We start from the raw sequence: 15,794 nt of genomic DNA, 5'->3' as shown, positions 1-15,794 counted from the left end.
GCTAGAGAGTATTATGCTAAGTGAAATAAGTGAAATAAGTCAGAGAAAAATATCGTATGATTTCACTCATGTAGAATTTAAGAAATAAAGGAGCAAAGGATGGGGGAAAATAGACTATTAGCTCTAGAGAATAAATTGATAGTTACCAGAGGGGAGGAGTGGGAGGGATGGGTGAAATAGGTGATGGAGATGAAGGAGTGCTCCTGTTGTGATGAGCACTGGGTGTTGTATGCAAGTGTTGGGTCACTGTATTGTAGGCCCCAAGCTAATATTACACTGTATGTCAACTAACTGGAATATAAACACCTTTTAAAAAAGGAAGGAAAAGAAAGACACTTCCTTGAGTTAAAGGAACTCTTTTGATCAAGGTTGTTTGTTGGTTTAATTTTTAAATCTGCATATACTTCCAAAAAGCTTATATTCAAGAAAGCTAATAAAAGGCAATGTAGAGAATGGTCAGAGGGTTGATGGAGAGAGGTGGGGGAGGGATAGGCTAAATGAGTGACGGGTATTAAGGAGGGAACCTGTGCTGAGCACCCAGTGTTATGTGTAAGTGATGAATCACTAAATTCTCCTAAACCAATATTACACTGTATGTTAGCTAACTGGAATTTAAATAAAAATTTGAAAATAAAATGTAAAAAAGGGTGGTATAGATAAAAACTTAAAAATCTGTAATTATGATTTTTATGTAAATATCTCCTTTTGATTTTACTTTTTGCTTCATATATTTAGAAGCCATATTATTGCATTAGTTACATTCAAACTGTTATTTTCCTATTGAATTTACTTCATTATGACATATCTGTATCTCTAGAAATAGTCTACTTTGTCTGATACTAATAAAACCATGGCAGTTTTTTTGTTGTTTTGCTTCACATTTGCTAATCTTATATCTTTTCAATGTGTAACCTTATATTTAGAGTAGGTCTCTTGTAAATAGTACAGTAGATTCTTAACAGTTTTCCCTCTAACCGTTGTCTTCGAAATGGAATAGTTTTCCATTTTGCAAACTTTTTTAGAAGGCACATTACCTACTTATTTGAAATCCTTCATTCTACAAAGATGTGGGGCCTTACAGCATAGATAAAAGGCTCAAGTAATTCTGACAAAAATCAACACTGAAAGAAAACTAGCTCTAAATCACAGTTAGATGAACATCTGTAATTTAATTTCAATTTAATTTTTAATTGGTATGTGGTATAATTGCTTTAAAATATGTGTCCCTAACAGCCATGAGCTAAGGTCCTATCAGGATACTCATGAAGGGGCTACCTGGGTGCACCTGGGTGGGGGTGATTGGCAATCTGAGTGACAACATATCTGGAACATCTATATCCTATTATTTTTTAAAGGTTTTATTTATTTATCCATGAGGGACACAGAGCGAGGCAGAGACACAGGCAGAGGGACAAGCAGACTCCCTGTGGGGAGCCCAACACGGGACTCGATCCCAGGATCTGGGGATCATGACCTGAGCCAAAGGCAGATGCTCAACCGCTGAGCCACCTGGGTGCCCCTCCTATTTGTTATTATTCATACATTACTTAGCCCCTGGATAGTCATCTGACAGTTAAACATCTGTTGCATTTAGACTTGTCTCAAAATAAGGTACAATGGAGGGATCACTCCCCTGCCCACCATGTGCACCTTTGCCCCCAAATACACTGGTGGACATTAATTTTCTGCCACAAGTCATGAAGTCACTCCAGGAATAGTACATTAAGCACATACTTACCACTTCACTGGTAAGAATACAACTCCGTTATATAATGGACATCCATGGTTCAAGATTACAGGTTACAGATTAACGAAGTTCATGAGTTCAAATTTTTCTGTTTAAAATCAGACTCTCGATCCACCTACTGCTTGAATTTGCTATAGAGGGTTAAGGTAGGACCTTATATGCAAGTAGAGGAAGTCAAGAAATCTTCAGATCTGTGTGGGCTGGAGGGGCAATCATTAAGCTATTAATGTAATTACAATGAGGAATGTATTTCTTTCCCCTATAGATTTATTTATTTGAGAGAATGAGAGACAGTGGGGGTTGGGGGAGTAGCGGCAGATGCGGAGCAAGAGAGAAAACCCCAAGCAGGCTCCATGCCCGGCCAGGACCCAATATAGGGGCTGGATCCCCTGACCTTGAGATCATGACCTGAGCTGAAATCAAGAATCAGAGGCTCAGCAGACCAATCTACCCAGCCATCCTGAGAAATTTATTTTTTTAAGGGGAAAAAAAGTTTGTAACAATAATTCAGGCCAGTTAACAAATTATTGCTTGAAGGAAAGAAATTATTACTTGTAGGAAATAAAAGGTGGGGTACATTTAAAAGGCACTAGATTCACTGACCCTAGGGCCGTCCTGGAGACCCCATGCAGGAAATTTGGAATTATATTGTATTTTTCTTTACTGAAGTATGATCAACATGTAACATTAGTGGCAGGTGTACAATATAATATTTGTGTATATTGAAAAATTATCACCCCAGTAAGTCTAGTTAACGTCTGTCAGCCTACATAGTTAGAAAATTTTTTTGATATGAGAACTTTTAACTGTTTGCAGCTTTCAAATATGCGATACATTGTTAACTATAGTCACCAAAATTGTACCTTTTAACCTCCTTCACCCATTTTACTCAAACCCCATCAGATGTCCCTGGCAGTCACCAACCTGTTTGCTGTATCTGGCTTTGTTTTTACTTGTATTATTATTATTTTTTTAGATTCCGTGTATCAGTAAGATCATACCGTATTTGTCTAAATCTGACTCATTTCACTTAGCATAATGCCCTCAAAATCCATCTATGTATGGCAAATGGCAAAAATTCCTTTTTTTTATGGCCAAATAATATTACACTGTGTATACATCCTACATTTTCTTTATTCATTCATCCATCAATGGACACAGATTGTTTTCCTATCTTGGCTACTTATTAATGCTACAATGAACATAGGGTATACACACCTCTTTTGAGTTTCCTTTTCCTTTGGAGAAATGCCCACAACTGGAATAGCTAGATCATTTTGATAATTCTATTTTTAATTTTTCTCTTTTTGAGGAATCTCCATATTGTTTACCAAGGTGGCTGCACCAATTTACAGTCCCACCCACCATGCACAAGGGATTCTTTAATCCATATCCTCACCAACACTTATTTTTTCTTTTTGATGATAACCATTCTTACAGTTAGAGAAATAATATTTCAGAAACAATAACAGAAATAACATTTCATTGTGGCTTTGATTTGTATTTTCCCTGATGATTATGATAGCAAACATCTTTCCATGTTACCTGTTAGCCATCTGCACATCTTCTGTGGGAAAAAAATTGTCCATTCATATATTCTATCCATTTTTTTTATAAAGGATTTATTTTTTTTTATTTATTTTTTATTTATTTATGATAGTCACACAGAGAGAGAGAGAGAGGCAGAGACACAGGCAGAGGGAGAAGCAGGCTCCATGCACCGGGAACCCGACATGGGATTCGATCCCGGGTCTCCAGGATCACGCCCTGGGCCAAAGGCAGGCGCCAAACCGCTGCGCCACCCAGGGATCCTTATTCTATCCATTTTAATCAGATTTTTTTTTGATGTTGAGTTGTTGGAGTTACAAATTTCAGATGTTAACCTCCAATGAGATATGGTTTGCAAATATTTTCTCACATTCAGTAGGTTGTCTTTTCATTTGATTTTCTTTTCCACTGTGCAGAAGCTTTTTTGTTTGGTGTGATCCCACTTACTTAGTTTTGCTTTTGTTGCTTTTGATATCAGGTCCGAAAAATCACTGCCAAGGTTTATGTCAAATTGCTTAGCCATATGTTTCCTTCTAGGACTTTCATGGTTTCGGGTCTTACATTCAAGTTATTAACCCATTTTGAATTAATTTGAATTAACTTGAATTTAAGCAATATAGTGGTCCAGATTTATTCTTTTGCACATGGCTGTCCACTTTTTCCAATACCATTTATTGAAGACACTGTCCTTTCCCTAATGTATATTTTTGACTCCTAGCTCATAACTTAACAATGTACGCATAGGCTTATTTCTGGACTCGGTATATTCTCTTCCATTGACAGATCCATTTTTATGTCAATATCACACCATTTTGATTATTATAACTTAGCAGTTTCAAATCTGGGAACATGATGCCTCCAGCTTTGCTCCTTTTTCATAAGACTATTTCAGCTGTTTGGGATCTTTTGCGGTTTTGCGCAAATTTCAGGATTGTCATACTTAAGTGGACAATGTCACTAAAAAATTGATAAGGATTGCATTGAATCTGTAGATGGCTTTGGGTAGCGTGTACAGTTACCAGCACAAATTCTTCCACCCCCATTTTTGTCATCTTGAGCTGTTTACATCAATGTGTTGTGGTTTTCAGAATACAGGTCTTTCACCTCCTTGGTTAAATTTATTTCCAGGTGTTTTATGTGTATAATGTAATGATTTCATATCTGTAGACATTGTAAAATCACCACAACAAGTCCATTTAACATCTATCACCTTACATAGTTCAGTTTTTTCTTGTGTTGAGAATTTAAAGCTCTCTTTGCGTAACAGCAAATATGCGATGTAATACTATTAACTATAGTCTCTATGTTGGCCATTACACCTCCATAACTTTTATAACTCAGTTTGTACCGGTTCACCCATTTCCCCCACCATCTGTGCTCCATTTCTGACAACCACCAATCTGTTCTGAGTTGAATTCTTTGTTTTTAGATACAGCACATAAGTGAGCTCGTATAGAATTTGTCTCCACTTATTTCATTCAGCACATGCCCTCAAGATTGTCACACGTGGCAAGATTTCATTTTTTTATGACTGAATAATATACTCACATCTTCATTGTCCGTTCATCGGTCAGTGGATACAGTCCCCCCATATCGTGGCTGCTACTAATGCTGCAATGACTATGAGAATGCATAGATCTTTTCAGGTTAGTGTGTTCATTTTCACTGGGTGAATACCCAGGATTGGGATTGCTGGATCGCATTGTAGTTCAATTTATAATTTTTTTGGGAGATTTCAATGCTATTTTTCATCGTGACTACACCAATTTATATTTCTACCAATAGTACAAACTATTACCTTCATTCCACATCCTTGCCTACACGTTATCTTGTTTGTTTTGAATAATATTCATTCTAACAGGTGATTAGCTGTTTTTTTTTTTCAATAATATCTGTTAATGAGATGGTAGCTATTATGGTTTTGGTTTGCATTTCCCTGATGGTTAGTAATGATGTGCATCTTTTCATGCATTTGTCGGCCATCTGTATATCTTTATTTATTTTTTCATCTGTATATCTTTAGGAAAAATATCTATTTAGTTCCCCTGTACATTTTCATAATCATATTGTTATTTTTTTGCTATTGAGTTGTACAACTTCCTTATGTATCTTAAATATTAATCTTTTATGTGATACAATTTGCGACTATTTCTCTCATTCTGTAGAGCGTTTTTTCACTTTGTTGCTTTCCTTTACCACGAAGAAGCTTTTTAGTTTGATATAGTCCCTCTTGTTTTTGCTTTTGTTGTCTGCTCCAAAAAAATCATTGCCAAGAATGATGTCAGGGAGCTTACCCTCATGTTTTACAGTTTCAATTCTTATATTCAAACTATTAATCCTTTTTGAATTTTTGTGTATAAACCAATATCATGGTCTAGTTTTATTCTTTTGTATGTGGCTATTCAGTTTTCCCAGCACCACTTATTGAAGAGATTATTTCCGCATTTATATTTTTGGCTCCTTTGTTGTAAGTTAATTGACTGCACATGTGTGAATTTATTTCTTGGCTCTCAATTCTGTTTCATTGATCTTTGTGTGTTTTCTTATGCCAACACCATACTGTTTTGATTACTATAGCTTTGTAATAGTGTCTGAAATCAGGGCATATAATGCCTCCAGCTTTGTTCTTTCTCAAGATTGTTTTGGCTGTTTGGGGTCGTTTGTTGTTTCATAGAGATTTTAGGATTTTTTTTTCTATTTATGTGGAAATTGCCTTTGGAATTCTGATAGCAATTATATAGACCTATATCTGTTGATTGTTAATTCCTCCAATTTGTAAGTAAGAAATATCTTTAAATTTATTTGTCTTCAATTTCTTTCATTAATATAGTAATCAATGTACAGGTCTTTCAGTCCCTTGATTAAATTTATTCTTAGATATTCTTTATGCAATTAAAAGTGGGATTGTTTTCTCAGTTTCTTTCTGATACTTCGTTATTAGTGCATATAAATGCAAGGGGGTGTTGTTTATTGATTTAGTATCCTGCAACTCAACTGAATTCGTTTATTAATTTAAGCAGTTAATTTTTTTAAGATTTATTATTTTTTTTCATGAGAGACACACACAGAGGCAGAAAAACAGGCAGAGGGAGAAGCAGGCTTCCTGCAGGGAGCCTGATGTGGGACTTGATCCCAGATCCCAGGATCCCAGCCTGAGCCAAAGGCAGGCGCCCAACCACTGAGCTGCACAGGTGTCCCTCAAACAGTTATTTGGTGGAGTACTTAGTTTTTTATTTATAATATGTCATCTGAAAATGTTAACTACTTTTTCCATTCTAATTTGAGTGTGATCTATCTATATATATTTTAGTTATTTATTTTATTTTATTTTATTTTATTTTATTTTATTTTATTTTTTTGCCTAATTGCTCTGGCTGTGACTTCTAGTACTATATTGAATAAAAATGACAAGAGATGGTCCTGATTTGTAACTGCTCTTGGGAAAGCTTTCTTCACCATCCAGTATAATGTTAGCCATGCACTTGTCATATATGGCTTTTCTATTATGTTGAAGTATGTTCCCTCTATACTCAGTTGGCTGAGAGTTTTTATTGTGAATGAGTGTTAAATTGTTCAAGTTTTTTTCTGCAGATATTAAGGTGATTATGATATTTTTATTGAAGTATGGCTGACATGAAACATTAATTTAAGGTGTACAACATGCTGGTTTGACATGTATGTACTTTATGAAGTGATCACAATGTCTGGTTCCCATCTGTCACACATCACTATTACAATCCTCTTGACTATATTCCCCATGCTGTACTGTACATCCCTGGGGCTTATTTTATAACTAAAAGTTTGTACCCCTCAATCCCCTTGAAAGATTTTGACCAAGCTCCTGTCACCACCCACTTTGGAAGCCACAAGTTTATTCTCTGTATTTATGAGTCTGTTTCTGTTTTTGTTTGATTCACTTGTTTTGTTGTCTTGATTCCACGTATGTGAAATCACAAGGTATTTCTCTGACTTACTTCAGATAGTAACATGTTATACCTTCTAGGTTCATCCCTATTGCTGCAAATAACAAGATTACAATATTTTTATGGCTGGGTAAAAATTCAATTGTGTGTATATAGACCACATCTTTATCCATTCATCTATTGGTGGATACTTAGTTTGCTTTCATATTGTGGTGATTGTAAAAAAAAAAAAAAAAAAGATTCAATGAACATAGGGTCCTGTACATCTTCAATTAGTGTTTTCATTTTCTTTAAATATATACCTGAAAGGTAGAACTTTTAGATAGTATAATATTTCTATTTTTAATTTTTTTGAGAAAGAGTGATTCCTCAATAGTGACTGCACCAATTTGCAATCCCACCAACAGTGCATGGCAGTTTTCTTTTCTCCATATCCTGGCCAACACTTGTTAATTCTTTTCACTTTGATACTAGCCATTCTGGCAGGTGTGAGGTGATATCTTACTGCGGTTTTGATCTATATTTCCTTGATGATTAGTGATGTTAAGCATCTTTTCCTGTGTCTCTTTGGAGAATTATCTATTCATGTTTTCTGCCCATTTTTAAATCGGATTGTTTGCTTTTTTAGTGTTGAGTTGTATGAATTCTTTGAATATTTTTCATATTAACCTTTTATCACATATATAATTTGCAAATACATTCTTCCATTCAGTAGATTGCCTTTTCATTTGGTTAATGGTTTCCTATCCACAAAAGCTTTTTCTTTGTTATAGGACAAATTGTGTGTTTTTTGTCTTTGTTGTCCTTGCCTCAAAAGATATAAAAAAATCGCTAAGACAGAAGTCCATGAATTTACTGCCTTTGTTTTCTTTTGGGAGTTTTATGGTTTCAAGTCTTATGTTTAGGTCTTCAATTCATTATGACTTCATTTTTGCATTTGATCTAAGAAAGTGGTCCAACTTTATTCTTTCACATGTAGCTGTCCAGTTGTCCCTGCACCATTTAATGAGGAGAATGAGGAGTCTGTCTTTCCCCATTGTATGTTATTATCTTCTTCATCGTAGACTGACTATACAAGTGTGGGGTATTGCTTAGTTCTCTATTCTGTTCAGTTAATTAAGGTTCCTGTTTTTGTGCCAGTATACACTATTTTGATTACTATAGTTTGTTAATATAGTTTGAAATCTGGACCACAATATCTCTAGCTTTGTTATTCTTAAGATTGCATTAGCTATATTCAGGGTCTCTTGTGGATCCATCCAAATTTTAGAATTGTTCCACTTTTGTAAAAAAAAAAATGCTGTTGGTATTTTGTAGAGATTGTGTTCAATCTGTAGATGGCTTTGGGTAACATGGACATTTTAGCATTAATTCTTCCAACCCATGAGCATTGTATATTTTCCATTTATTTGCATCATCTTTAGTTTCTTTCATCAATGCATAGTAGTTTTTGGAGTACAGGTCTTTTATTCCATTGATTAAATATATTTCTAGGTATTTTATTCTTATGCAATTGTAAATGGAATAGTGTTCATAGTTCTTCTTTCAGATACTTGGTCATTAGCATATAAAAATACAACTGATTTTTGTATATTAATTTTTATTCTGCAATTTTATTGAATTTATTCTAATAGTTGTCGGTGGAGTCTTTAGGGTGTCTAAATATAGTATCATATCAACTGCAAATAATTTTTACTTGTTCCTTACCAATTGTGATGTCTTTACTTCTTTTTCTTGTCTTATTGCTGCGGCTAGGATTTCTAGGACTATGCTGAATAAAAATGGAGAGAGTGGACTATATTACATTGTTCCTGATCTTAGAGGAAAATCTCTAGTTTCTCACCACTAGGTATGATGTTAATTGTGGTTATTTCAAATATGACCTTTACTATTGAGTTATGTTCCTTCTAACCCCACTTTGTTGAGGGCTTTTTTATCCTTAATGAAGGGCTTATTTTGTCAAATGCTTTTTCTGCATCTATTGAGATGAATATATGGTAATACAAATTTTCAGAAAGCAGGGGTACCCACAGTTATTTGCATGGTATTGACATTTTAGCAATATTAACTCTTACAGTTTGTGACCATGCACTGTTTCTATTTTTTGACTTTCCTAATATCTTTCATCAGTATCTTGTAGTGTTTGGTATACAGGTCTTTAAATTTCTTTGTTAAATTTATTTTTAGATATTCTTTTTGATGCATTTGTTAATGGGATTGTTCACTTCTCTTTTTGATGGTTTATTGTTGGTGTATAGAAACACAACAGATTAAAAATAAACCTGCCCTACGACCCAGCAATTGCACTGTTGGGGATTTACCCCAAAGATTCAGATGCAATGAAACGCTGGGACACCTGCACCCCGATGTTTATAGTAGCAATGTCCACAATAGCCAAACTGTGGAAGGAGCCTCGGTGTCCATCGAAAGATGATGGATAAAGAAGATGTGGTTTATGTATACAATGGAATATTACTCAGCCATTAGAAACAACAAATACCCACCATTTGCTTCAACGTGGATGGAACTGGAGGGTATTATGCTGAGGGAAGTAAGTCAGTCAGAGAAGGACAAACAGTGTATGTTCTCATTCATTTGGGGAATATAAATAATAGTGAAAGGGAATATAAGGGAAGGGAGAAGAAATGTGTGGGAAATATCAGGACGGGAGACAGAACATAAAGACTCCTAACCCTGGGAAACGAACTAGGGGTGGTGGAGGGGGAGGAGGGCGGGGGATGGGGGTGACTGGGTGACGGGCACTGAGGGGGGCACTTGACGGGATGAGCACTGGGTGTTATTCTGTGTTGGTAAATTGAACACCAATAAAAAATAAATTTATTAAAAAAAAAGAAACAACAGATTTCTGTATATTAATTCTGAATCCTGAAATTTACTTATTCTAAGATTTTTTTTTTGTGGAGTCTTTAGAGTTTCGTATATAGTTTCATGTCATCTGCAAATAGTGACCAATTTACTTCTTCCTTACCAATTTGGGTGCATTTATGTCTTACTCTTGCCTGACTGCTTTTGGTAGGACTCCTAGTACTGTGTTGAATAAAAAAGGCAAGAGTAGGCATTTTTGTATTGCTCTATGTCTTAAAGGAAAAGCTTTTAACTTTTTACTATGAAGTATCATGTTATAATACATGGCCTTATTATGTTGGGGTATATTCCCTTTATATAGGCTTTGTTGATTTTTATCATGAATGGATGTCAAATGCATTTTCTGCATTTATTGAAATAATACAATTTTATCTTTCATCTCGTTAATCTGTTGTATCATGCTGATTTGTGGGTATTGAACCATTTTTGTTTATTTTTTCTTCTTTAGCTAGGCCTGTATTGCTGTGTAGCTCACTCTTAAAACTGCTTTACTGTGTTCCAAAGATTTTAGAATAATATTTCCATTTTTATTTGTCTCAAGGTATTTTTTGATTTTTCTTTTTTTTTTTTTCTTTTCATTGGCATATTGGTTGTTCAGTAGCATGTTATGAAGTAATCTCTTTGTTCTTCCAGTTTTTCCCCCCAGGAATTAATTTCTAGTTTCATATCATTATGGTCAGTAAAGATGCTTGGTATCACTTAAATCTCTTTGATTTATTGAGACCTTTTGGGTTGCTTAACATGTGGTCTATCCTGGAGAACATTCTATGTGATGTATATATATTCTGCATTGTTTGGATGGAATGTTCTGTGTATACCTGTTAATTCCATATGGTCTAATGTGTTGTTTAAGGCCAATGCTTCCTTATTGAATTTTTTTTTTGTACCAACTGCCCATTAAAGTAAATGGAGTGTTAAAGTTCCCTCCTATTACTGAATTACTATAAATTTATTTAATATTTGCTTTACATATTTAGGTGCTTCTATGTTGGATATATAGATATTTACAATTGCTATATATTCCTGTGGTATTGATACCTTTGTTATGTAATGCCCTTGTTTGTCTCTTGCTACAGTCTTTGCTCTAAAATCTGCCCCCCCCCATAAGTATTGCTACCCCAGCTTTTAAAAATTTCATCTACTTGGAATCTTATTTTTCACTTCCAAACTAGATGTGTTTTTAGTTATTATGTGAATTCTTGTAGGCAGGATATGGATGGGACTTGTTTTTTAGCCATTTAGTCTCTTCTATCTTTTGATTGGAGCATTTAGTTGATTTACCTTTAAAGTAATCAGTCAGTAAAGCTGGCTGATAGGTATGTACTCCTTGCTATTTTGACCCTGTTTTCTGGTTGTTTTTGCAGTGATCTATTCCTTTATTGTCTTGCTCTTATTCTGTTATTTGATAAATTTAGTGTTAATATTCCTTTCACTTTATTTTTGAGTATTATAGGGTTTGGGCTTGTGGTTACCATGAGGATTATTTATAATACATGGTGTATATAGTGGTATATTTTAAGTTGATAACTGCTTAATGTCAAATATATTCTAAAAACACCATTTTTTTGCTACCTTCCTGTATATTTGATATTATAATATTTGTTATGGCCTTTTCTGCTAAAGAAGACTAGCATTTCTTATAAGACCAATTTAGTGGTGATGAACTCACTTAACTTTTGTTTGTCTGGAAAAATCTTTCTCTTTCAATTCTGAATGATAACCTTGCCAATTAGAGTATTCTTAGTTTTAGATGTTTTCCTTTTTAATTCTTTGAATATATTTTGCCATTCCATTCTGGCCTGAAGCTTTATGGGTGATACCATATATATAACTAGTTTTTTTCCTTTTGCTGCTTTTAAGACTCCCTATCTTTAATTTTTGAAATTTTAGTTACTATATTGTCTTAGTGTGGATTTCTTTGGGTTTATTTTGTTTGGGGATCTCTGTTTCCTGGACCTGAATATCTGTTTTCTTTTACAGGTTAGAGAAGTTTCAGAAATTAAGTTTTCTGCCCCTTTCTCTCTTTTGGCCTTCTGAAATTCCTATAATGCAATATTAGCATTATCTCAGAGGTCTTTTAAATTATTAATTTTTTTCTTTTTGCTGTTCAGCTAGGATGATTTCTATTACCATGTCTTTGAGATTGTGTTTTTCATTTCAGTTATTCAATACTGTTTCTTTTTTTATATTTTTGATCTCTTGGTCAAAACTCTCACTGTCATTCATCCATTTTTGGATTCAGTGAGCATCTTCTATGACCTTTACTTTGAACTCTTTATCAGGTTCATTGTTTATCTCCATTTCACTTAGTTCTTTTTCTGAGTTTCTGTCTTTCCATTGGAATAGATTTCTCTGCCACCTCATTTTGTCTATCTGTGTTTGTTTCTCTGTGTTAGGTAGATCACCTATTTTGTTGGGTCTTGAAAGTGTGGTCTTGTGTTAAGTGAATCTGGTGGCACCCAGGAGCGCAATCTTCCCGAGTTACCAGAACCAGGCACTCCACCGGTCTCCCCTGTGACTGCTCAGGCAAACTGGTGGGTGGGGCTGGCCCCTGGAGTGGCTAGCTGAGAGGAAGGTCTGCATCTGCCAGGGCATATGAGGCGTCAGGGATAGCCCCAAGTTTGGCTGGCTATTAGGCAAGTTGTGAATGTTTGCAGGCATGCAGAGAGGTGAGGGTTGCCCTGCCTATGGCAAGGGACCCTTTGGAGGGATGCAGTCTTCCTACTGGATGTGGCAGGACAGCAGCCACTTTGTGGGGTGATGGTCCCATCTGAGTCCATGCATCAGGTTTGGCAGAGGATCCAAAGGAGAAGGAAGAGGATGACAGCACTGGCTGTGGATTCATTGCTGGGTTTTCTATTTTGTTCTATTGATCTATGTGTCCATTTTTGTGCCAGTACCAACCCGTTTTGAACACTACAGCTTTGTAATGTAACTTGACGTCAGGAATTGTGATGCCTCCAGTTCAGCTTTTATTAAAGTTGCTTTGTCTATTCAGGGTCTTTTGTGGTTCTATACAAATTTTCAGGGTTGTTCTAGCTTTGTGAAAAATGCTGTTATTTTTATAGGGGGTTGCATTAAATGTGTAGATTGTTTTGAATAGCATAGACAAGTTAACAATATTTGTTTCTTCAATCCATGAGCAGAGGATGTTTTTCCATTTTTATTGTGTCATCTTCAATTTCTTCAGTGTTGTATTGTTTTCAGAGTACAGGTCTTTCACCTCTTTGGTTAGGTTTATTCCAAGGCATCTTATTGGTTTCGGTGCAATTTTAAATGGAATTGATTCCTTAATTTCTCTTTCTGCCACTTATTATTTGTCTTTAGAAATGCAACAGATTTAAGTATATTGGTTTTTGCATCCAAAATGAAATGAAATCGTTTATCAGTTCTAGCAGTTTCTTGTTGGAGTCTTTCTGGTTTTACTTAGAGTATCATGTCATCTCTGAATAGTGAAAATTTGATTTTTTCCTTACCAATGTGGTTGCCTTTTATTTCTTTTTGTTGACTTATTGATATGAAAAACCATATTCCAACAAATTGGACAACCTGGAAGAAATGGATAAATTCCTAGAAACATATGAACTACTAAAACAGGAAGAGATAGAAAACTTGAACAGACTGATATCCAGCAAAGACATTGAATTAGTAATCAAAAAACTCCCAACAAACAAAAGTCAAGGACCAGATGGCATCACAGGTGAATTATATGAAACATTTAAAGAAAAGTTAATACCTATTCTTTTCAAACTATTTCAAAAAATAGAAATGTGAGAAAACTTCCAAATTCATTCTCTGAGGCCAGCACCACCAAAACCAGATAAACTACACTATAAAGGAACTACAGGCCAATTTTCCTGATGCACATGGGTGTAAAAAATCTCAATAAAATATTAGCAAACGGAATCCAAGAATACATTTAAAAAAATCATTCGCTACAATCAAGGGATTTTATTCCTGAGTTGCAACAGTGTTTCAATATTTGCAAACCAATCAACATGATACACTACATTGATAGAAGAAAGGTTAGGAATCATATGATCATTTCAATAGATGCAAAAAAAAAAGGATTTGACAAAGTACAACATTCACTGATGATTTAAAAAAAGAATCCTCAATATAGTAGGTTTAGAGGGAACACAACTCAACCTAATAAAGACCATATATGAAAAACCTACAGATAATACCATTCTCAATGGGGGAAAAACAGAGCTTTTTCTCCATGGTCAGGAAAATGATAGAATGTTTACTCTCACCACTGTTATTTAACATAGTACAGGCAGCAGCTTTATTTATTTATTTATTTATTTATTTATTTATTTATTTATTTATTTATGCAGCAGCTTTTAAACTGTGAAAATGTATGCAGTTCTTTGGCAGTACGACTTTAAATCCTTGTGACCTCAGGAACAGGTGATCTAGAAGTATCCCCTGGTCAACAGTTGCAAAAATTGGGGCACTGGTTGAGTTACCAGAAATCTGCAGTGAGGGAGAGGGAAGGTGCAAAGATAGTATTCCTTGGTTCGTGCTTCCTTATAAGAACTGTAGACTCTAGATATATGGTAAACCTGAAGCCTGTCCCTTTAGCTGAAGCTCCAGAATAAGCAAAGAGGTCTCCTTCACAGAAAGTCTGGGAGCAGGGGGCAGGTTCTGTTACTCTCTGTGTGGTACTCTCTGGGGGCGATGGATGGCCCAAAATTGTCTGTCTGTTAGAATCATTAGAGACCTAGGAACACCACAAGCTCCCTTGGCCAACAGACCCAGGGAATCACGAGGCATCCCCTGGTTTGGCAGCCACAAAAGCAGAGCACCAGGCATTAAAAACTAGGGAACCAGATCTATAAAAGTGTTCTCTTTAGAGTGATACTTGTATGGCAGCAAAAGAATAAGAAAATAGTACCCACTGTCAGAGTTCTCTGGAAAGATCTACAGTGAGCACTTAGATTAAACACATGTTTAAGAATCCTGCCCCTCAGCCTTCTGCTTGATAAGCTAACAGGCTTCTTTCACAGAAAGATTGAGTTCCTGGGTTTGTTGCCTCTTGCCATGCTGAGTGTGGCAGACGTTTAAAAACTCTTTCTACATTGGTTATAGTCCTATGGGACCTGTGAGCATAAATGCTGCTGGAGCCTGGTGATTTAGAGGTACGCTCTGGCAGCAGCTGCAAAAGTTGAGGTACCAGACAAAGGTATAAACTCTTTTTGGGGGAGATATTTTCAAGCTGGAGGAAGGCAGAGGGAGATCACAAAGGTAGTGTATACCAGCCTCTATTTCCTGAGAGGGACTCTCTGGGCCCCTGTATGTGTTGCAGACCAGAAGCCTACCCTTCAGTCCACAGCTCCTGGACAAGCAACTCTAAGAAAGACAGAGGTGTGTTTCAGTCTGCTGTCTCTGCAGTGTCCCTGGTGTGCTAGGGACTGCCAAGAACCGTCTCTGATGCTTTTTCTTTTTTTTTTACAGTTCCTTGTGTCTCAGGAACACAAACTACACCCCAGCCCCCTGCATTGGGCTCCAGAGCCAGGTAATCAGTGGGTGTCTTCTGTGCTGCAGCTGCAAGAACAATGGCACTCAAAATAAGAGCTGTCACTTGATAAAATCACGCTGGCCGGCATTGTCGAGGCAGAGAGAGAACATAAATGTGGTGCTCATCAGTTGGAAGGTAAAGATGGCACCTGCCAAGAAAAAGAAAG

General features: G+C 35.8%; 1 long non-coding RNA gene across 1 annotated transcript in view; it reads left to right on the top strand.

Annotated features, from left to right (window-relative positions):
- The window catches only part of LOC140604559 (uncharacterized), a 40,336-nt gene extending 30,716 nt beyond the window's left edge, over positions 1–9,620 (top strand). The window contains exons 2-3 of the long non-coding RNA XR_012007370.1: positions 8,974–9,067; positions 9,477–9,620. This is a non-coding gene — a long non-coding RNA (uncharacterized lncRNA). The remainder of the gene's footprint in view (positions 1–8,973; positions 9,068–9,476) is intronic.
- The last annotated feature ends 6,174 nt before the right edge of the window (positions 9,621–15,794 follow it).

The sequence above is a fragment of the Canis lupus genome, chromosome 15 (assembly GCF_048164855.1).
Source record: "Canis lupus baileyi chromosome 15, mCanLup2.hap1, whole genome shotgun sequence".
NCBI classification, from domain to species: Eukaryota; Metazoa; Chordata; class Mammalia; order Carnivora; family Canidae; genus Canis; species Canis lupus.
Note: the sequence above shows the minus strand (reverse complement) of the source record. Positions and strands in the feature narration are given on the sequence as shown.